Below are 24886 nucleotides of genomic sequence, written 5' to 3'. Positions count from 1 at the left end.
CAATGAAAGCTCTTACAATATTGATGATGACATTTTCTTTAAACAAGCTATAGGCTACCTGTGCACTACCAAGTCAGAAGAGTAGGTTAAGTTCTGAGGGGGAAAGGGACAAAATTATTAGGGTGAGGCACATGGGCTGCTAACAGATTACTACACAACATGCACACAGTATTACTTTCTTAGCTACAGTATACATATCTCCCTGGCATATTACGGTGCATTCAGAAAGTATTCAGACCTCTTGACTTTTCCACATTTTGTTATGTTATAGCATTATTCTAAAATTGATTAAATTGCTGTTATCAATCTACATAATCTACCCCATAATGACAAAGCAAAAATAGGTTTTTAGAAATGTTTGCAATTGTATAAAAACTTAAAAGCGGAAATATCACAAGTATTCAGACCCTTTACTCAGTACTTTATTGAAGCAGCTTTGGCAGTGGTTACAGCCTCGAGTCTTTTGGGGTATGACGCCACAATCTTGGCACACCTGTATTTGCGGAGTTTCTTCCATTCTTCCCTGCAGATCCTTTCAAGCTCTGTCAGGTTGGATGGGAAGCGTCGCTGCACAGCTATTTTCAGGTTTCTATCAATTACACACCCTCTCTACCGAGCTGCAGGCAGGGGAAGCAAAATAGTGATTGCTTTGCAACGCTTGCAGTTAGCCACTAATTCCTTCCAACTCATTGTTAAATTTGCGATTTCCGACTTGTTGTGTAATGTTTATGTCCAATGACCGATGAGCACTGATACTTTATATTTATAATTCCTCTTCATGTGACAAGGATTGAAAAGGATTTTCTAGTACATTGCCGATGTGATTCATGAAGATGACTGCTTGTCTAGCTTGCTAGCTAAGATTTTTAAAGTATGATGTTGACATGTTCAGTCCAATCAAAGCTACGGTAGATACTGTATAACGTGATTTGACGTCATTTTATCTGTGGCCAATGACCTTGAGCCTTCTTGGATGGGCACTTCTACTGTAAATCTATGGCAGAACCCAAGGGGGCTTGAACTGCCTAGCTCTCCCTGTAGATTCTGCGGTGACGGAGTGTCCCCATAAGTAACAGAACACTGAGCCAATCACGGCGCAACTAGAGAAGATTACCAACACCTATGCTCTGTATTTTCCACTGGCTGCCCCTTTCTTACTCAAGAAAGCAAGAAAGAGACCATGTTTGTATGAGGCCCATTTTCTGGATTTCTTTTCCTCATTTTGTCTGTCATAGTTGAAGTGTACCTATGATGAAAATTACAGGCCTCTCTCATCTTTTTAAGTGGGAGAACTTGCACAATTGGTGGCTGACTAAATACTTTTTTGCCCCACTGTATGTGTAGCACACTTTTATTTATCTTCTGCCTCTGACGTAAACATTTGGGGGGTTATCCACACAAAATGAGGTCTTTACTTATTTTAGGTTTAACTTCAGTAGGGTAGGGGGCAGCATTGGGAATTTTGGATGAAAAGCGTGCCCAAATTAAACTGCCTGCTACTCAGCCATAAAAGCTAGAATAGGCATATAATTAGTAGATTAGTTTACTAGTAGATTAGTAGATTAGTGTTTTCTATCCAAATTAGTATTTGTATTAGTATTTAGTGAAAACATCAAACTATGAAATAACACATATGGAATCATGTAGTAACCAAAAAAGCGTTAAACAAAACAAAATATATGTTATATTTGAGATTCTTCGAAGTTTCCACCCTTTGCCTTGATGACAGCTTTGCACACTCTTGTCATTCTCTCAACCAGCTTCATGAGGTAGTGCATTTCAATTAACAGGTGTGCCTTGTTAAAAGTTAATTTGTGGAATTTCTTTCCTTCTTAATGCGTTTGAGCCAATCAGTTGTGCTGTGACAAGGTAGGGTTGGTAAACAGAAGATAGCCCTATTTGGTAAAAGACCAAGTCCATATTATGTCAAGAACAGCTCAAATAAGCTAAGAGAAATGACAGTCCATCATTACTTTAAGACCTAAAGGTCAGTCAATCTGGAAAATTTCAAGAGCTTTGAAAGTTTCTTTAAGTGTAGTCGCAAAAACCATCAAGCTATGATGAAACTGGCTCTCATGAGGACCACCACAGGAAGGACGACCCAGTTTCACCTCTGCTGGAGAGGATAAGTTCATTAGAGTTACCAGCCTCAGAAATTGCAGGCCAAATAAATGCTTCATAATTCAAGTAGACAAATCTCAACATCAACTGTTCAGAGGAGACTGCGTGAATCAGGCATTCATGGTCAAATTGCTGAAAAGAAACCACTACTAAAGGACACCAATAAGAAGAAGCGACTTGCTTGGGCCAAGAAACACCAGCAACGGACAGTAGACCGGTAGAAATCTGTCCTTTGGTCTGATGAGTCCAAATTTGAGATTTTTCGTTCCAATTGCCGTGAACCTTTGTGTCCAAACGTTTGACTGAGTAAGTATTCACACCCCTGAGTGAATACTTTGTAGAAGCACCTTTGCCAGGGATTACAGCTTTAAAGGGACATTTCTAAATGAAAAAGGTAGAGGAAAATAAGTAGGCAATTAGTAGGCAATTTTCCTTTAAGTCCTCTTGGGTATGTCTACCAATTTAACACATCTGGATTTGGGGATTTTCTCCCATTCTTCCTTGCAGATTTTCTCACGCTCTGTTAAGTTAGATAGAGAGCGGCAAACAGCAATATTCAAGTCTTTCCACAGATTTTCATTGGGATTCAAGTCTGGGCTTTGGCTGGGCCATTCAAGGACTTTCACATTCTTGTTCTGAAGCCAATGTTGCTTTGGCTGTATGTTTGGGGTCATTGTCCTGTTGGAATGTAAATCTTCGCCCCAGTCTAAGATCATTTGCATTATGAAGCAGGTTCTCATCAAGGATTTGGCTGAACTTGGCTCCATTCATTGTTCCCTCTATCATTACCTTTCTCTCAGTCCCTGCCGCTGAAAAGCATCCCCACAGCATGATGCTGCCACCACCATAGCCTAGGCGTGCTGTCATGTTCCTTTTTCTCAGGAGTTGCTTCCGTCTGGCTACTCTACCATAAATCACAGATTGGTGAAGTGCTCTAGAGACTGATGTCCTTCTGGCAGGTTCTCCCATCTCAGTCAAGGGCTTCTGTAGTTCTGTCAGAGTGGTCATTGGGTTCTTGATCACCTCCTTTACCAAGGTCCTTCTTGCCTGGTTACTCAGTTTGGTCAGACAGCTAGCTCTAGGCAGAGTCTGGGTAGTTCCAAACTTTTTCAATTTGCCAATGATGGAGACCAGAAACATTCAACAAATGTTTTATACCCTTCCCCAGATATATGCCTCATCACAATCTCGGAGATCTACGGACAGTTCCACGGACTTCATAATATTGTTTCTACTCTGACATGCAGTGTCAACTGCGGAACCTTATATAGACAGGTGGGTTTCTTTCTAAATCATGTCCAAACAATTGAATTAGCCACAGGTGGACTCCAATCAAGTTGTAGCGACATCTCAATGGTGATCAAAGGAAATTGGATGCACCAGAGCTCAATTTGGAGTGTCATAGAAAAGATGTGTGAATACTTATGTCAATTAGATATTTCTTTATTTCATTTTCAATATATTTGCCACATATTCCTAAAAACATGTTTTCACTTTGTCCTTATGGGGTATTGTGTGTAGATGGGTGAGAAAAATATTTAATCCAGTTTGAATTCAGGCAGCAACACAACAACATTATTTACATTTGGAATAAATCAAGGGGTATGATCATTTTCCACAGGCACTGTAGATAGTTGCAATATGGGTTTTACAAATGTACTGTTTAACACCATCTAGTGGCTTCTTAGTGTTAGTGTTAGATTAAACTGGGCCATTGATATGCAGTGTTTTTCATACCACGGAGTGTCAGTGTTTGACAGCTCTCTAGACTCACCTTGACATCGTCCCACAGTTCTCTGTCCTCTGTCAGAACACGGGATGTGTGCAGAGGAGTCAGAGGAACCACCATCGACTGCTTTAATGTCAACAAACACACACACACACACACACACACACACACACACACACACACACACACACACACACACACACACACACACACACACACACACACACACACACACACACACACACACACACACACACACACACACACACACAGTCTCATATTATCAACCACACTCAGACAGTGTTCTCAGACATGCAGTAAGCAGCACCCTCACATTGATCCAGGGGTGGTTCATGGACTGCCCGATGGTCATCCTCTTGTTTGGGTCTGTCTTCAGCAGCTGGTTGATCAGCTGTTTGGCTACAGAGGGTATGGTCATAGGTCAACAAGCATATCAAATAAAACATGAACATCAGGTAAACTAGACAAGATGTTTGTCAAAGGACCTACAAATCACAACCGTAGACGAATCCGTCCAAAATATTTTGTAATTAGCAGAACATTGTTTGTATTGCAGTGAAGCCTCTAGTATAGACCATTCAACCCCAAAGTATTCAATTGTCTCTAGTCTGACCTTCCTCCGACACTTCGGCCCACTCAGGGTTAGGGAAGTTGTACTGGCCCATCCTGATCCTCTGCTTCATCCCTGGAGAGATGGCCTGGCCCGTGTTCGAGTACAACGGAGGGAATCCACACAGCCTGGGGATACAGCACACACTTTACTCATTCAACAGTCATTCAACAGTCATTCAACAGTCATTCAACAGTCATTCAACAGCAATATAACAGCAATTTAACAGTCCTTTAACAGTCCTTTAACAGTTATTTAACAGTCCTTTAACAGTCCTTTAACAGTTATTTAACAGTCCTTTAACAGTCCTTTAACAGTTATTTAACAGTCCTTTAACAGTCCTTTAACAGTTATTTAACGGTCATTTAATAGTCCTTTAACAGTTATTTAACGGTCATTTAATAGTCCTTTAACAGTTATTTAACGGTCATTTAATAGTCCTTTAACAGTTATTTAACGGTCATTTAACAGTCCTTTAACAGTTATTTAACGGTCATTTAACAGTCCTTTAACAGTCCTTTAACAGTTATTTAACAGTCCTTTAACAGTCCTTTAACAGTTATTTAACGGTCATTTAATAGTCCTTTAACAGTTATTTAACGGTCATTTAACAGTCCTTTAACAGTTATTTAACGGTCATTTAATAGTCCTTTAACAGTTATTTAACGGTCATTTAACGGACCTTTAACAGTCTTTTAACACTAATTTAACACTCATTTAACACTCATTTAACGGCCCTTTAACAGTCCTTTAACACTCATTCAACAGCAATTCAACAGTAATTTAACCGTCCTTTAACAATCATTTAACAGTCATTCATACTAAATACAAGGAGGGAGAGAAGGAGAGGTAGAAAGCAAGTAGTGGACCATGAGGAACCGAGTGTTGAAAGAGAGGGAGAGGAGAACCAGCAAGTGCAGAGAAGGGAGAGTAGGAATGAGGCCCAGGAGGGAACAGTAGGGAGAGTGAGAGTGAGAGTGAATAAGAAGCCTGTGACTTGATTCTCACACACTTACTCTCACACTTATAGCACAAAGACACACTAGGTACTCACAGGATGTACATGATCACGCCCAGAGACCACATGTCCCATGACTTGTTATACTTCTCTGGCCCGAGCACCTCGGGGGCTGATGGACAGACAGACAGACACAAATAGAGACCAAGAGACAACTAGTCAGGCAGACAGACAGGCAGAGACAGGGACAATATGTGGGGAAAAGTCAACCATAAAACGTTATAGCTTACACACCATTCACATCTGGATAGTATACTACACTACTACTGGTGTAACTGACCCAACCACTCACCAACATAGTAAGGGGTGTCTGGAGGGAGTTGTAGAGGGTGGTCTCCTTGGCAAAGCCAAAGTCAGTCAGTTTCAGAACACCATTGCTCTCCTTGGTGGTGTAGAGCAGATTTTCAGGCTGTTGTGTGTTTATGTCCGTGTGGAGGGAGGTGTAAAAAAGACTAAAGCAATAAGTTCATCATCACTAAAACCACCAGTGGTAAAGACACCTGTCAGCGAGTGTCAGATGAAAGAGATACAGGGGTGTACATGTCTGTGAGTGATGTGTGTCTAGGAGTATAGTCCCACCTTGACATCTCTGTGAGCTATGTCCATGTGGTGGAGGTACTCGATGGCCGTACCTATGTCCCTCATGATCTCTGAAGCCTCTGATTAAAAGCCATGACATAAATCTGATTAACATAGAGCATACGGGTCACTGTAAATCACAGAGCACTGTAAATGACACAACACAGTTCCCCGTCATAACTCACCTCTCTCTGTGAAAGCCTGGTCCCCTTTGGCCTGAATGTGACTGAACAGCTCCCCTCCCTCCATACTGAGACAGGAAGTAAAACAAGAGACACAGTTCAGAGCTTCTTAACTTCTTATGGCTGAAGGGGCAGTATTGAGTAGCTTGGATGAAAGGCGCCCATATCAAACGGCCTGCTCCTCAGTCATAGTTGCTAATATTTGCATATTATTAGTAGTATTGGATAGAAAACACTCTAATGTTTCTAAAACTGTTTGAATTATGTCTGTGAGATTAACAGAACTCATATTGGCAGGCAAAATCCTGAGTTGAAATCAAAACAGGAAGTCAGAAATCTGAGCTTGTATGTATTCACCAGAGTCCCCAATGAAATCCCCTTGAGATATGAATGATTGTGCACTGCCTAGGGGTTCCACTAGATGTCAACCATCAATAGAAATTAGAATAAGACTCCTATGATGTTGTGGGAGAGAATGATAGCAGAATCATTCAGGTGTCCATCAAGCAGCCATTTTCTGATCATGCTTTTTCCTCATGGAAGTCACTTGCGTTCCATTGCTCACGAAGACACGAAAGAATAGAACTTTATTGAAGCTATATGTTAAAAACATCCTAATGATTGATTCTGTACTTAGTTTGAAATGTTTCTTCAACCGGTAATATCACTTTTTGAAGTTTTTGGCCGATATAACGCTGACCAGAATTAGCGTTTGGATATGTAAACCAGACGCGCTAACAAAAGAAGGTATTTGGACAAAAATAACGGATTTTTTCGAACAAAACAAACATTTATTGTGGACCTGGGATTCCTGGTGTGCTTTCTGATGTAGATCATCAAAGGTAGGGGAATATTTATCATATATTTTCTTGTTTATGTTGACGCCATCTTTGCGGCTGTGGTGTTTATTTTTGAGCGCCGTCTCAGATTATAGCGTGGGTTTCTTTTTCCGTAAAGTCTTTTTGTAATCTGACACGGCGGTTGCATTAAGGAGAGGTATATCTATAATTCCATGTGTATAACTTGTATTATCATCTATATTTATGAGTATTTCTGTTGAAACGATGTGGCTATGCAAAGTCACTTGATGTTTTTGCCACTTGTGAATCTAGTCGCCTCAGTGTAAACTCAGATTTTTTGATATAAATATGATTTTAATCAAACAAAACATGCATGTATTGTGTAACATGAAGTCCTATGAGTGTCATCTGATGAAAATAATCAAAGGTTAGTGATTAATTTTATCTCTATTCTGGTTTTTGTGAAGCTATCTTTAGCTGGAAAAAATGGCTGTGATTATTGTGGTTTTGTGGTGACCTAACATAATCGTTTGTAAGGGCTTTCGCTGAAAAGCCTATTTGAAATCGGACACTGTGGTGAGATTAACAACAAGATTACCTTTAAAATTATATAAAACACATGAATGTCTGAGGAATTTTAATTATGAGATTTCTGTTTTTTGAATTTGGTGCCCTGCACTTCGACTGGCTGTTGTCATATCGATCCCGTTAACGGGACTGCAGCCATAAGAAGTTTTTAACAAGACAACAAAGCTATTCCACTAAACAAGGCTAGCATTGTCCCTTAGTAATTACTAGGCAATTACTGAGCCCAATCTACAGAGCCCAAACACAATGACCAAGGATAGCGGGAACATCATTTGATGTTTGTGTAGACTTTCATTAGGGCCAGGAGTTTTTTTCTGACCACGTGACCTGACCAGGAAAAACTCCTGGCCCTAGTCATTAGTAATGTTTTTAAAGTATAGACTGACATGCTAGATAAGCTAAGAGAGAATACATACATCATAGACAGATGCATTCTGGTTTATGTAGTCTGTGTGTTCCTTACCACTCCATGATGATAACCAGGCATTTTTCCCCCTGGTGCATGTTGTCATACAGGCTGAGGATGCGAACAATGTATGGACCCCCCGACACTCTCCAATGAAGCTCCATCTCCCGCCGCGCTGTGTTTTTGTGTGCATGCGTACATGTTGTCTATAGCCACTTGGAGGAATTGATCAAGAGCATAATAACAGCTTCAATCAGGTTAAAAACCCTGTGACCAATCTTTGTCCCACAGCTCTCTCTATCTCACCTCTCTTTCTCTCACTCATTCACTCTTGCTCTTTCTCACTCTAACACACACACACGTACACAGTCTCTCCATACTCTCATATCAGTCATTCCATCATCCAAAATACAAACCCGAACCATTCATTCATATTACTGTTTTTGTTCAGTCAATTTGGCACATTTTTCAGATGTAAGTGATATATTTTCTAAACTCTAAGTACAAAACTCTTAACTGAAAACAATTGTACTTCATGTTCAGAACCTTTGATTTGGCATTCATTGGGGTTTCACACATCTTTCATCCCTGAGTCATTCATGCAAAATCTAAGTTTTCCATAAAATACAATTAGTTTAGTCACCAATACATCAGATATTGATACTCACCATTTAGTCATTTTAACTACCATTTAATCCAATAGCAAAAAATGTATATATATACATTTCAAAACTGTTCTTTTTGAAGTGCTGAATAGAAAGAATAGTAGATGGTAAATATCATTTTTCATACAGCATTTGATAATACTGTAACTTGACAAGCACATTATTTTTATAATGTGTATCCAATTGCAGTTTGTGGGCATTTTGAGAAGTATGTCATTCTTACAGTTTCATTATCCTTATAGAGCACAAATGTAAGACAAATCATAAGAAATAGGGGTATTTTAAAGCAGTTGGCTATTGTAAAAAAAGGAGCACGGTGTTGTATGCCATTCCTGCCCCATGCAACATTGAAAAAGATCACATTTTCTACGTGACTTGTTAAAACCTGTTAAGGCTAGGGGGTGCTGTTGTCACTATTTATGGAAATTGTGTAATTTTTGAAACGGCTTCCTACAAAATTCTTGATCGTACAATATGCATATTATTATTATTATTGGATAGAAAACAGTCTATAGTTTCTATAGCCGTTGAAATTTTGTCTCTGAGTGGAACAGAACTCATTCTACAGCAATTTCCCTGACATGGAGTCAGATTTCACACATTTTGGCCCCTGTTCTGGAGTCAGTTTTAAGGCCACTGTTATTGCTATGAGTATACGGACACTGCTTACGTCTTCCCCTGGATGCCTTTACGTGATGACGCTTTGAATGGTATCGATTGCCCAATCACAGCCCCTATAAAACAAAAACACGTGTAGGTAGGAACTCTTTTCTAGGTGCGTCAGGCGCGCGGAGGACACCGACCTACTGTTTTTCCAAGCATTAGTGTAGCCAGTTATATTTCTCAGGTCATGTTTCTACTCGTTATAGGAGTTAAAAACATCATAAGGTAGTTAATTTAAAGCGTTTTATAGCAATTTATATCCGTTTAGTGCGATTTTGGGACATTTATTTCTGAGACACTGTGAATCTCTGGGCACCGTTCCAGTTCATGCCGAACGCAATGTGCATTTCTACATGGCAAGAGGACAGCTTTCGACCAAAAGACGATTAGACCCAAGAAAGGATTCTTTGACCAAGATTCTGATGGAAGAACAGCTCAAAGTAGGAACAATTTATTATGATAAATCGTGTTTCTGTCGAAAAATGTTAATGGCTTAGGACGCCATCTTTTTTGACGTAGCTTCGCTTGGCGCAAACTGTATTGAAAAGTAAGGATAATTTTAAAAATGTAAATCCGCGATTGTATTAAGAATTAAATTGTCTATCAATCGCTGTCCACCCTATATTTTTTAGTCACGTTTATGAGTATTTATGTATACGACTAGATCACTGTCTAATGTGGCGCAGGACATTTTCTGACCAGCTGGGCTACTTTTCTCATTGTCTAACCATGATTTTGGTGGCTAAATATGCACATTTTCGAACAAACTGTATATGTATGTTGTAATGTGATGTTACAGGAGTGTCATCAATCAATCAATTTTATTTTATATAGCCCTTCGTACATCAGATAATATCTCGAAGTGCTGTACAGAAACCCAGCCTAAAACCCCAAACAGCTAGAATGCAGGTGTAGAAGCACGGTGGCTAGGAAAAACTCCCTAGAAAGGCCAAAACCTAGGAAGAAACCTAGAGAGGAACCAGGCTATGAGGGGTGGCCAGTCCTCTTCTGGCTGTGCCGGGTGGAGATTATAACAGAACTATGCCAAGATGTTCAAAAATGTTCATAAGTGACAAGCATGGTCAAATAATAATCATGAATAATTTTCAGTTGGCTTTTCATAGCTGATCATTAAGAGTTGAAAAACAACAGGTCTGGGACAGGTGGCGGTTCCATAACCGCAGGCAGAACAGCTGAAACTGGAATAGCAGCAAGGCCAGGCGGACTGGGGACAGCAAGGAGTCACCACGGGCGGCAGTCCCGACGCATGGTCCTAGGGCCCAGGTCCTCCGAGAGAAAGAAAGAGAGAAGGAGAAAATTAGAGAGAGCCAAGATTTTCAAAATGTTCATAAATGACAAGCATGGTCAAATAATAATCAGGAATAAATCTCAGTTGGCTTTTCATAGCCGATCATTAAGAGTTGAAAACAGCAGGTCTGGGACAGGTAGGGGTTCCATAACCGCAGGCAGAAGAGTTGAAACTGGAATAGCAGCAAGGCCAGGCGGACTGAGGGCAGCAAGGAGTCACCACGGCCGGTAGTCCCGACGTATGGTCCTAGGGCTCAGGTCCTCCGAGAGAAAGAAAGAGAGAAGGAGAAAATTAGAGAGAGCCAAGATTTTCAAAATGTTCATAAATGACAAGCATGGTCAAATAATAATCAGGAATAAATCTCAGTTGGCTTTTCATAGCCGATCATTAAGAGTTGAAAACAGCAGGTCTGGGACAGGTGGGGGTTTCGTAACCGCAGGCAGAAACAGTTGAAACTGGAATAGCAGCAAGGCCGGGCGGACTGGGGACAGCAAGGTGTCAGCATGCCCGGTAGTCCTGACGTATGGTCCTAGGGCTCAGGTTCTCAGAGAGAAAGAGAGAACGAGAGAATTAGAGAGAGCATACTTAAATTCACACAGGACACTGGATAAGACAGGATAAGTACTCCAGGTATAACCAACTGACCCTAGCCCCCCGACACATAAACTACTGCAGCATAAATACTGGAGGCTGAGACAGGAGCGGTCAGGAGACACTGTGGCCCCATCCGAAGAAACCCCCGGACAGGGCCAAACAGGAAGGATATAACCCCACCCACTCTGCCAAAGCACAGCCCCCACACCACTAGAGGGATATCCTCAACCACCAACTTACAATCCTGAGACAAGGCCGAGTATAGCCCACAAAGGTCTCCACCACAGCACAACCAAGGGGGGGCGCCAACCCAGACAGGAAGTTCACGTCAGTAACTCAACCCACTCAAGTGACGCACCCCTCCTAGGGACGGCATGAAAGAGCACCAGCAAGCCAGTGACTCAGCCCCAGTAACAGGGTTAGAGGCAGAGAATCCCAGTGGAGAGAGGGGAACCGGCCCTGGAGAGACAGCAAGGGCGGTTCGTTGCTCCAGAGCCTTTCCGTTCACCTTCACACTCCTGGGCCAGACTACACTCAATCATATGACCTACTGAAGAGATAAGTCTTCAGTAAAGACTTAAAGGTTGAGACCGAGTCTGCGTCTCTCACATGGGTAGGCAGACTGTTCCATAAAAATGGAGATCTATAGGAGAAAGCCCTGCCTCCAGCTGTTTGCTTAGAAATTTTAGGGACAATTAGGAGGCCTGCGTCTTGTGACCGTAGCGTACGTGTAGGTATGTACGGCAGGACCAACTCGGAAAGATAGGTAGGAGCAAGCCCATGTAACGCTTTATAGGTTAACAGTAAAACCTTGAAATCAGCCCTTGCCTTAACGGGAAGCCAGTGTAGGGAAGCTAGCACTGGAGTAATATGATCAAATTTCTTGGTTCTAGTCAGGATTCTAGCAGCCGTATTTAGCACTAACTGAAGTTTATTTAGTGCTTTATCCGGGTAGCCGGAAAGTAGAGCATTGCAGTAGTCTAACCTAGAAGTAACAAATGCATGGATTAATTTTTCTGCATCATTTTTGGACAGAAAATTTCTGATTTTTGCAATGTTACGTAGATGGAAAAAAGCTGTCCTTGAAACAGTCTTGATATGTTCGTCAAAAGAGAGATCAGGGTCAAGAGTAACGCCGAGGTCCTTCACAGTTTTATTTGAGACGACTTTACAACCATCAAGATGAATTGTCAGATTTAACAGAAGATCTCTTTGTTTCTTGGGACCTAGAACAAGCATCTCTGTTTTGTCCGAGTTTAAAAGTAGAAAGTTTTTAGCCATCCACTTCCTTATGTCTGAAACACAGGCTTCTAGCGAGGGCAATTTTGGGGCTTCACCATGTTTCATTGAAATGTACAGCTGTGTGTCATCCGCATAGCAGTGAAAGTTAACATTATGTTTTCGAATAACATCCCCAAGAGGTAAAATATATAGTGAAAACAATAGTGGTCCTAAAACGGAACCTTGAGGAACACCGAAATGTACAGTTGATTTGTCAGAGGACAGACCATTCACAGAGACAAACTGATATCTTTCCGACAGGTAAGATCTAAACCAGGCCAGAACTTGTCCGTGTAGACCAATTTGGGTTTCCAGTCTCTCCAAAAGAATGTGGTGATCGATGGTGTCAAAGGCAGCACTAAGGTCTAGTAGCACGAGGACAGATGCAGAGCCTCGGTCTGACGCCATTAAAAGGTCATTTACCACCTTCACAAGTGCAGTCTCAGTGCTATGATGGGGTCTAAAACCAGACTGAAGCATTTCGTATACATTGTTTGTCTTCAGAAAGGCAGTGAGTTGCTGCGCAACAGCTTTTTCTAAAATTTTTGAGAGGAATGGAAGATTCGATATAGGCCGATAGTTTTTTATATTTTCCGGGTCAAGGTTTGGCTTTTTCAAGAGAGGCTTTATCACTGCCACTTTTAGTGAGTTTGGTACACATCCGGTGGATAGAGAGCTGTTTATTATGTTCAACATAGGAGGGCCAAGCACAGGAAGCAGCTCCTTCAGCAGTTTAGTAGGAATAGGATCCAGTATGCAGCTTGAAGGTTTAGAGGCCATGATTATTTTCATCATTGTGTCAAGAGATATAGTACTAAAACACTTAAGTGTCTCTCCCGATCCCAGGCCCTCGCAGAGCTGTGCAGATCCAGGACAGCTAAGCCCTGGAGGAATACGCAGATTCAAAGAGGAGTCCGTAATTTGCTTTCTAATGGTCATGATCTTTTCCTCAAAGAAGTTCATGAATTTATTACTGCTGAAGTGAAAGCCATCCTCTCTTGGGGAATGCTGCTTTTTAGTTAGCTTTGCAACAGTATCAAAAAGAAATTTTGGATTGTTCTTATTTTCCTCGATTAAGTTGGAAAAGTAGGATGATCGAGCAGCAGTGAGGGCTCTTCGGTACTGCACGGTACTGTCTTTCCAAGCTAGTCGGAAGACTTCCAGTTTTGTGTGGCGCCATTTCCGTTCCAATTTCCTGGAAGCTTGCTTCAAAGCTCGGGTATTTTCTGTATACCAGGGAGCTAGTTTCTTATGACAAATGTTTTTCGTTTTTAGGGGTGCAACTGCATCTAGGGTATTGCGCAAGGTTAAATTGAGTTCCTCAGTTAAGTGGTTAACTGATTTTTGTCCTCTTGAATAGGCAGAGGGAGTCTGGAAGGGCAGAGGGAGTCTGGAAGGGCATCAAGGAATTTTTGTGTTGTCTGAGAATTTATAGCACGACTTTTGATGCTCCTTGGTTGGGGTCTGAGCAGATTATTTGTTGCGATTGCAAACGTAATAAAATGGTGGTCCGATAGTCCAGGATTATGTGGAAAAACATTAAGATCTACAACATTTATTCCATGGGACAAAACTAGGTCCAGAGTATGACTGTGGCAGTGAGTAGGTCCAGAGACATGTTGGACAAAACCCACTGAGTCGATGATGGCTCCGAAAGACTTTTGGAGTGGGTCTGTGGACTTCTCCATGTGAATATTAAAATCACCAAAAATTAGAATATGATCTGCTATGACTACAAGGTCTGATAGGAATTCAGGAAACTCAGAGAGGAACGCTGTATATGGCCCAGGAGGCCTGTAAACAGTAGCTATAAAAAGTGATTGAGTAGGCTGCATAGATTTCATGACTAGAAGCTCAAAAGACGAAAACGCCATTATTTTTTTTGTAAATTGAAATTTGCTATCGTAGATGTTAGCAACACCTCCGCCTTTGCGGGATGCACGGGGGATATGGTCACTAGTGTAACCAGGAGGTGAGGCCTCATTTAACACAGTAAATTCATCAGGCTTAAGCCATGTTTCAGTCAGGCCAATCACATCAAGATTATGATCAGTGATTAGTTCATTGACTATGACTGCCTTTGAAGTGAGGGATCTAACATTAAGTAACCCTATTTTGAGATGTGAGGTATCACGATCTCTTTCAATAATGGCAGGAATGGAGGAGGTCTTTATCCTAATAAGATTGCTAAGGCGAACACCGCCATGTTTAGTTTTGCCCAACCTAGGTCGAGGCACAGACACAGTCTCAATGGGTATGGCTGAGCTGACTACACTGACTGTGCTATTGGCAGAAAGACACAGATCATCTGAAGAATTCTGAGAAGGTTAGTGAAAAAATTAATATATTTTGGCGATGTTTACGTTATCGCTCTCTTTGGCTAGAATCAATGCTGGTGTAATGTTTGCACATGTGCTATGCTAATATAACGATTTATTGTGTTTTCGCTGTAAGACACTTAGAAAATCTGAAATATTGTCTGTATTCACAGGATCTGTGTCTTTCGATTAGTGTATGCTGTGTATTTTTACGAAATGTTTGATGATTAGTAGTTAGGTAAACACGTTGCTCATTGTATTTATTCTAGTCCATTTGTGACGGTGGGTGCAATTGTAAACTATGACATCTACCTGAAATATGCACATTTTTCTAACAAAACCTATCCTATACCATAAATATGTTATCAGACTGTCATCTGATGAGCTTTTTTCTTGGTTAGTGGCTATCAATATCTTAGTTTAGCCGAATTGGTGATAGCTACTGGTGTTGGTGGACAAAGAAAAGATGGTGGATTATGCTAATGTGTTTAGCTAATAGATTTACATCTTTACATATTGTGTCTTCCCTGTAAAACATTTTAAAAATCGGACATGTTGGCTGGATTCACAAGATCTGTGTCTTTCATTAGCTGTATTGGACTTTAATGTGTGAAAGTTAAATATTTAAAAAGAATATATTTTTTAATTTCGCGGCTCTGCCTTTTCAGTGGTGGTGGGGGGGGTGTGCCGCTAGCGGCACCCCGGGGCTAGACAGGACTGATACAGTATCGCCTCTCCCGTCTCTCTGCTTGAAATCTATCGGCTTACATTGTATACCAGAAATTCAGATAACGAGTGGAATATATTGTTATCTTCTACTTGCACACAATCCCGGATCCGGGAGCACCCCCATCAGTAAAAAAGCTGACTAGCATAGCCTAGCATAGCGTCACAAGTAAATACTAGCATCTAAATATCATTAAATCACAAGTCCAAGACACCAGATGAAAGATACACATCTTGTGAATCCACCCATCATTTCTGATTTTTAAAATGTTTTACAGGGAAGACACAATATGTAAATCTATTAGCTAACCACGATAGCAAAAGACACAACTTTTTTTTCTCCACCATTTTTTTCCTGCATAGCTAGCTATCACAATTTCGACCAAATAAAGATATAAATAGCCACTAACCAAGAAACAACTTCATCAGATGACAGTCTGATAACATATTTATTGTATAGCATATGTTTTGTTAGAAAAATGTGCATATTTCAGGTATAAATCATAGTTTACCATTGCAGCCACCATCACAACTCTCACCAAAGCAACTAGAATAACTACAGAGACCAACGTGAATTACCTAAATACTCATCATAAAACATTTCTGAAAAATACACAGTGTACAGCAAATGAAAGACAAAGATCTTGTGAATCCAGCCAATATTTCAGATTTTTTAAGTGTTTTACAGCGAAAACACAATATAGCATTATATTAGCTTACTACAATAGCCAACCACACAACAGCATTGATTCAGGCCAACAATAGCGATAACGAATAAACCAGCAAAAGATATAACTTTTTTCACTAACCTTCTCAAACTTCTTCAGATGACAGTCCTATACCATCATATTACACAATACATATAGAGTTTGTTCGAAAATTTGCATATTTATCGGCACAAATCGTGGTTATACAATGAGAAAAGTAGCCAAGCTGCCAACAATATGTCGGGAGAAATCTTGGGAGAGGCACCTAATCTAATCAGTAACTAATCCTAAACTTGACTAAAAAATACAGGTTGGACAGCAAATGAAAGATACATTAGTTCTTAATGCAATCGCTGTGTTAGATTTTTAAAATTAACGTTACTACGACATACAGCGTGCGTTAAAGCGAGACCATACCGAAATTAATGGCGGAATATGAGTTTTACATTTTTCAACAGAACAACGAATTAACATCATAAATAGTTCTTACTTTTTGATGAGCTCCCATCAGAATCTTGGGCAAGTTGTCCTTTTTCCAAAAGAATTGTTGCTCGGTTGTAGATTGTCGCCTTCAACTTTGGAATTAGCAGTAAACATTAGCCATGTTGGCAAGACGTGCCCAACTCCCTAGAACGCAGCACAAATAAATACCCGAAATCGCAATATACTGACATAAACTGATATAACTCGGTTTAAAATAACAACATGATGATGTCTTTAACACCTATATCGAATAAAAACAGAGCCGGATATATCTAAGGGCTGTAACGGGAGCTTTCTAGAACGACATCCTGAGGTCCTTTTTGCGTCATGGCGAAGAGAAGAAAGGGAGGACCCCACGTTGCCAGCCCATTTATAAGGCCTCAGATCTGCCTAGCAACTCCATTCCAATTCTCACTATTCGCTGACATCCAGGGGATGGCGTATGCAGTGCATCTCAACCAATAGAATACATGCAAATTAATAAACCGACCTCAGAACAGCCTGCAGATTTCAGCATTCTCACATCCTCATAGGAAAATTGCTCCAACTCGAGTTCTGTTTTACTCACAGATATAATTCAAACGGTTTTAGAAACTAGAGAGTGTTTTCTATCCAATAGTAATAATAATATGCATATTGTACGAGCAAGAATTGAGTACGAGGCAGTTTAATTTGGAAACGAAATTATTACAAAGTGCAAACAGCACCCCTTATTGAGAAAAGGTTATATATTATTATTTATTTTTTTATTTAACCTTTATTTAACTACGCAAGTCAGTTAAGAACAAATTCTTATTAACAATGACGTCCTACCGTGGCCAAACCCGAACCCGGACAACGCTGGGCCAATTGTGCGCCGCCCGATGGGACTCCCAATCACGGCCGGTTGTGATACAGCCTGTAATCAAACCAGGGTTTGTAGTGATGCCTCTAGCACTGAGATGCATTGCCTTAAACCGCTGCACCACTCGGGAGCCTAGTACAAACCAGGCATTTCAGCAGTGCATTGTACACTACACTACAGTATAATTTCAAATGGTGGCACATACCGAGCCGGATGAAGAAATCATAGGTCCCATAGGTATTTGTTGTACTCAGTCAATTGAAAATGTGCTTGGAATTTTGAAACATGAGCCATTTGATGATCTGTTTAGATTTTTTATTTAGATTCTGCTTAGAGTTTTTAATATGTACCACATACTTAAAATTGCACCAAAGTGATTGATTTTTAAAAAAAATTGCTTTGCAGGAGGATTCCCTGCAGAACTTTAAGAATAAATGCTGCATTTTATGAGTGCATTCAAAATGTACCAGTAATAACAACCTTGCAAAGGGATTGGATGTGAGGTTGGGAGGGATCCCATGTCCCCAGACACCACAGTCAAAGAAACTAGCCTCTCCTCTGTTTATGACAGGAACTAGTGCATTGTGGGACGGGAAGGAGAGGGCAGGTTGAGATTAAACGGTTTATAGAGGAGGAACCTAATACTCAGCCTAAACATTGTTCATAATACAAACACTGACAGAACAGAACATAAGCATTTATTCACAGTGGTTTCAGTGGTTGACCTTCAAAGAATGGAAGTAAACACTCAACAGTTAATCAGACCACAGAACCCCGTGTCCAGAAGGATAGATAGAGCGTAGAGTGCATGCCAAGGCAGAACTTAATGACAGGGATGGACAGTTTTGGTCACATTATATGCAGGCTATTGTTCCAGCCCAGTACAAACACACCAGGTTTAACTAATAGCAATGTAAACTGAAGGCCTTCATGAGTTGAATCAGGTATGTCAGAGCATGGCTGAAACAAAAGTCTGCACACTGTGGTCCCTGTTGCCCATCCCTAATTTAGGACCTCACCAGAGTAAATCCTCCTAGATGAAACATAGAATCAGTCCAGACAGAGCATGGCATTGTCCTCTCCTCAGGCCAGTGGTAGCTGGTCCCCTGCAGGACGGTGAGGTACCGGAGGTCCCTCCTCCCCCTCTGGACATCGAGGGGACCCCTGCGTACCTCGTCCTCCGGGTCGACCTCGAGGCCGGTGTCGGCGCGCTGCGGGAGCCGCGCGTCAGAGGGGGGGTACTGTCACGACTTCGACCGAGGCAGGCTCTCCTTCCCGTTCGGGTGGCGTTCGGTGGTCATCGTCACCGGCCTATTAGCTGCCACTGATCCTTTTCTCCCCCTCCCTATGTGTTTATTGGGCGCACCTGTTTTGTATGAGGGTTAATTAGTTGGGCTTATTTAATCAGCCGGCATTCACGTTTCTTTGTGCGGGATTGTTTGTATGTAAGTTGGTGTTGGTTTTGTGCTTCATGTTTCTGGACATTATTCATTCCCCACGTGTCTGGGGTAGTTTATTAGTGTACACCCAATGTGTTAGTAGGGTGGCCTAGTTTGTCCGTGTTGCATTAAAGAGCATTTGTTTTGCAATTGCTGCTCCTGCGCTTTTTCCTTCACACTCCGACACCCAGGCCTTACAATTACCGGTGCTTTAAAGTATGATTACTGGTGCTTTAAAGTGCTATTACTGGTGCTTTAAAGTATGATTACTGGTCCTTTAAAGTGTGATTACTGGTGCTTTAAAGTACTATTATCTGTGCTTTAAAGTGTGATTACTGGTGATTTAAAGTGTGATTGCTGGTGCTTTAAGGTGTGATTACTGGTGCTTTAAAGTGCTTTTATTGGTGCTTTAAAGTGTGATTACTGTTGCTTTAATGTGTGATTACTGGTGCTTTAAAGTGCTTTTACTGTTGCTTTAAAGTGTGATTACTGTTGCGTTAATGTGTGATTACTGGTGCGTTAAAGTGTGATTACTGTTGCGTTAAAGTGTGATTACTGTTGCTTTAAAGTGTGATTACTTGTGCTTTAAAGTGTGATTACTGGTGCTTTAAAGTGCTATTACTGGTGCTTTAAAGTATGATTACTGGTGCTTTAAAGTGTAATTGCTGGTGCTTTAAAGTGTGATTACTGGTGCTTTAAAGTGTAATTGCTGGTGCTTTAAAGTGTAATTGCTGGTGCTTTAAAGTGTAATTGCTGGTGCTTTAAAGTGCTTTTATTGGTGCTTTAAAGTGTGATTACTGTTGCTTTAAAGTGTGATTACTGTTGCTTTAATGTGTGATTTCTGGTGCTTTAAAGTGTGATTACTGGTGCTTTAATGTGTGATTTCTGGTGCTTTAAAGTGCTTTTATTGGTGCTTTAAAGTGTGATTACTGTTGCTTTAAAGTGCTATTACTGGTGCTTTAAAGTGTGATTATTGATGCTTTGAAGTGTGATTACTGTTGCTTTAATGTGTGATTTCTGGTGCTTTAAAGTGCTTTTATTGGTGCTTTAAAGTGTGATTACTGTTGCTTTAAAGTGCTATTACTGGTGCTTTAAAGTGTGATTATTGATGCTTTGAAGTGTGATTACTGGTGCTTTAAAGTGCTATTACTGGTGCTTTAAAGTGCTATTACTAGTGCTTTATTGTGTGATTACTGGTGTTTTAAAGTACTATTACTGGTGCTTTAAAGTATGATTACTGGTGCTTTAAAGTGCTCTTACTGGTGCTTTAAAGTATGATTACAGGTGCTTTAAAGTGTGATTGCTGGTGCTTTAAAGTATGATTTCTGGTGATTTAAAGTGTGATTACTGGTGCTTTAAAGTGTGATTACTGGTGCTTTAAAGTGTGATTACTGTTGCTTTAAAGTGCTTTTACTGTTGCTTTAAAGTGTGATTACTGGTGCTTTAAAGTGTGATTACTGGTGCTTTAAAGTGTGATTACTGTTGCTTTAAAGTGCTTTTACTGGTGCTTTAAAGTGTGATTACTGGTGTTTTAAAGTACGGTTACTGGTGCTTTAAAGTATGATTACTGGTGCTTTAAAGTGCTATTACTGGTGCTTTAAAGTATAATTACTGGTGTTTAAAGTGTGATTACTGGTGCTTTAAAGTGTGATTACTGTTGCTTTAAAGTGCTTTTACTGGTGCTTTAAAGTACGGTTACTGGGCCTTTAAAGTGCTTTAAAGTGCAATCAAGGTGCTTTAAAGTGCTATCATGGAGCTTTAAAGTGCTATTACTCAGTAATGAAGGGTACTTGTGTGACATGAGGTTATGTGATTAGAACAGAAAAGGTGTCAACATCATCTGGAATTGTTTGTGTGTATAGCCAAAGGAGTATATGTGTGTGCTTTACCTAATGCCTGCCTCAAGGTGTTTTCTTGTGTGTTTGTGTACTGTGTTTGTGTACTGTGTTTGTGTACTGTGGGTGTGAGTATATTTTATGTATGTGTGTGTGTTTTCCTATGGCTCTCACCTCTCTCCAGTGTGGCCTGGTTGACTGTCATCAAATCAAATGAAATCAAATTTATTTATATAGCCCTTCTTACATCAGCTGATATCTCAAAGTGCTGTACAGAAACCCAGCCTAAAACCCCAAACAGCAAGCAATGCAGGTGTAGAGGCACGGTGGCTAGGAAAAACTCCCTAGAAAGGCCAAAACCTAGGAAGAAACCTAGAGAGGAACCAGGCTATGAGGGGTGGCCAGTCCTCTTCTGGCTGTGCCGGGTGGAGATTATAACAGAACATGGCCAAGATGTTCAAATGTTCATAAATTACCAGCATGGTCAAATAATAGTAATCACAGTAGTTGTCGAGGGTGCAGCAAGTCAGCACCTCAGGAGGAAATGTCAGTTGGCTTTTCATAGCCGATCATTAAGAGTATCTCTACCGCTCCAGCGGTCTCTAGAGAGTTGAAAACAGCAGGTCTGGGACATGTAGCACGTTCGGTGAACAGGTCAGGGTTCCATAGCCACAGGCAGAACAGTTGAATATGGAGCAGCAGCACGGCCAGGTGGACTGGGGACAGCAAGGAGTCATCATGACAGGTAGTCCTGAGGCATTGTCCTAGGGCTCAGGTCCTCCGAGAGAGAGAAAGAAAGAGAGAAAGAGAGAATTAGAGAGAGCATACTTAAATTCACACAGGACACAGGATAAGACAGGATAAGTACTCCAGATATAACAAACTGACCCTAGCCCCCCGACACATAAACTACTGCAGCATAAATACTGGAGGCTGAGACATATGGGGTCAGGAGACACTGTGGCCCCATCCGATGATACCCCCGGACAGGGCCAAACAGGAAGGATATAAACCCACCCACTTTGCCAAAGCACAGCCCCCACACCACTAGAGGGATATCTTCAACCACCAACTTACCATCCTGAGACAAGGCCGAGTATAGCCCACAAAGATCTCCGCCACGGCACAACCCGAGGGGGGGCGCCAACCCAGACATGAAGATCACGTCAGTGACTCAACCCACTCAAGTGACGCACCCCTCCTAGGGACGGCATGAAAGAGCACCAGTAAGCCAGTGACTCGGCCCCTGTAACAGGGTTAGAGGCAGAGAATCCCAGTGGAGAGAGGGGAACAGGCCAGGAAGAGACAGCAAGGGCGGTTCGTTGCTCGAGTGCCTTTCCGTTCACCTTCACACTCCTGGGCCAGACTACATTCAATCATATGACCCACTGAAGAGATGAGTCTTCAGTAAAGACTTAAAAGTTGAGACCGAGTCTGAATCTCTCACATGGGTAGGCAGACCATTCCATAAAAATGGAGATCTATAGGAGAAAGCCCTGCCTCCAGCTGTTTGCTTAGAAATTCTAGGGACAATTAGGAAGCCTGCGTCTTGTGACCGTAGCGTACATGTAGGTATGTACGGCAGGACCAAATCGGAAAGATAGGTAGGAGCAAGCCCATATAATGTTTTGTAGCTTAGCAGTAAAACCTTGAAATCAGCCCTTGCCTTAACAGAAAGCCAGTGTAGGGAGGCTAGCACTGGAGTAATATGATACAAAATGTTGGTTCTAGTCAGGATTCTAGCAGCCGTATTTTGCACTAACTGAAGTTTATTTAGTGCTTTATCCGGGTAGCCGGAAAGTAGAGCATTGTATTAGTCTAACCAAGAAGTAACAAAAGCATGGATACATTTTTCTGCATAATTTTTGGACAAAGTTTCTGATTTTTGCAATGTTACGTAGATGGAAAAAAGCTGTCCTTGAAACAGTCTTGATATGTTCGTCAAAAGAGAGATCAGGGTCCAGAGTAATGCCTAGGTCCTTCACAGTTTTATTTGAGACAACTTTACAACCATCAAGATTAATTGTCAGATTCAACAGAAGATCTCTTTGTTTCTTGAGACCTAGAACAAGCATCTCTGTTTTGTCCGAGTTTAAAAGTAGAAAGTTTGCAGCCATCCACTTCCTTATGTCTGAAAGACAGGCTTCTAGCGAGGGCAATTTTGGGGCTTCACCATGTTTCATTTAAAGGTACAGCTGTGTGTCATCCGCATAGCAGTGAAAGTTAACATTCTGTTTTCGAATGACATCCCCAAGAGGTAAAGTATATAGTGAAAACAATAGTGGTCCTAAAACGGAACCTTGAGGAACTGTGACCCGCTTTGTGTGACACTGGTCCGGTGAGTCCAGATACTCCCCCAGACACTGTTTCCTGAACCTGTCCACCACTCTGGCCATGTCTCCCCCCAGAGAGGACGGGTGGGAGTGCGTGTCCTGGGTGGGGTTCCCTATACACACTGTCCGCATGATGGCCAGCACCTCCTTATCCTGCATGCCCTAGTGCCGACAAGGTTAAAGGTCAGAGGTTAGGTCATGATAGGGCCAATGAAAGAGAGAGTGACCTTAAGAGCCTTGATGCTCTGTAGTGACAACTGTCTCAGGACAGGAGGCATCCTGCCTGTAGGATTTGATTGTAATGGTCCTGCCCTCACCTTGATTCTGTTGTGGCGTTGCTGCTGGATGACAGCCTGCTCCTGCTGCTACTCCAGAGACAGGGGAGTCTCCAGACACATCTCAGGGCTGGGGAGGGATAGGAGCTTGGCACCTTGCCTCCCCAAGCCCTGCTTGAAACCACAGCTCGATATTGGCCTTGGCACTGAGAGGAGTGGAGGGAGGGGAGGGGAGAGGAGAGTGGCGGATAGGACAGTAGAGGAGAGGAGGGGGGAGTAGACAATGGGAGTTATTTCTAGCACTGCATTTGTAGCCATTCAATCACATCATACAACCTAACACAATGCTACACAATGCTGTTTGGGTGATGAGCTGAGAAGATCATGTCTCCATCTTTACTAACCTGGGGGGCTCAGGGCCCACTGCTCCCTTTCTCTCACTCTTTCTATGTCCGTTACCCCCCTTCTCCAGCTCCAGGGGTAGTCTTAGCTCCCCTCTCTCTGGCAGGCTCCTGTGACCCCAGCTGGCCCTCTCCTCCCTCTCCCTCACCTGGCTCCAGGCCTTGATGCCCTCAGCCAAATCCTTCACTGTCACTTTGCCCCCCTCCATTCTGCTTGGACTGGACATCAGGTCATCCAGACGCTCTGACACTACAGGGATGCCCTGCTGATGGGGTTGCATAGATGTTAATAAACACACACATAGGCCTACACTTAGGCAGATAATGATTGCCATGTTATTTTTGATAAGATCACTACCTTCTCAAACACAGCTTGGGGGTCATTCTGACTGATGCATCCCTTGCCATGTTTGTCAAGCGTTTTGGCCACTTCAGAGGGTCGGAGAGCGTGAGTGCATGGGTACCTGTTAACCTTGCACTGTGTGGACCGGACTGCTCACACACAAGGCACATTAGTCCGTTGAGAAGGACCGGTCAGCCTGGCAAGTGTTCTGGCCTGGAGAAGAGACAAAGAAAAGTGAGTAAGACAATTAATTTAATGGGCTCTAAGAGCCATGGTAGCACTACTCATTGATGATTTACCTTATAAGCCTCAGAGGGTGTCAAAGTAAAACGCAGGACAAGTGAGGGAGTTCTCTGAATCTTTTTCTCTCTCTCCTCAACCAACATCTCCAGCTCAGTCACCGTCAGCTTGCTCACTCGGTCACCGTCAGCTTGCCCACTTCGACAAATCTCATAGACTATCGAACTCTTGACAATGGACATCCTTTGGTTAACCCAGTCCTGGTGTGTGGCGTCATTAAAATCCAAAGACATCTCTGTCCTTGAAGCACCACTGTCTCTGTCCCGTGCTCCTGATGCTATGGCCGCCACTGACCCATGTCGACCTTTTGTCGGCA

General features: G+C 41.9%; 1 pseudogene; it reads right to left on the bottom strand.

Moving 5' to 3' along the window:
- Nucleotides 1-54: 54 nt before the first annotated feature.
- Nucleotides 55-24208, bottom strand: LOC129816032 (MAP kinase-activated protein kinase 2-like; annotated as a pseudogene).
- Between the last annotated feature and the right edge of the window lie 678 nt (nucleotides 24209-24886).

This window comes from Salvelinus fontinalis, chromosome 18, assembly GCF_029448725.1.
Source record: "Salvelinus fontinalis isolate EN_2023a chromosome 18, ASM2944872v1, whole genome shotgun sequence".
Classification (NCBI taxonomy): Eukaryota; Metazoa; Chordata; class Actinopteri; order Salmoniformes; family Salmonidae; genus Salvelinus; species Salvelinus fontinalis.
This window is presented reverse-complemented; position numbering and strand designations above follow the sequence as displayed.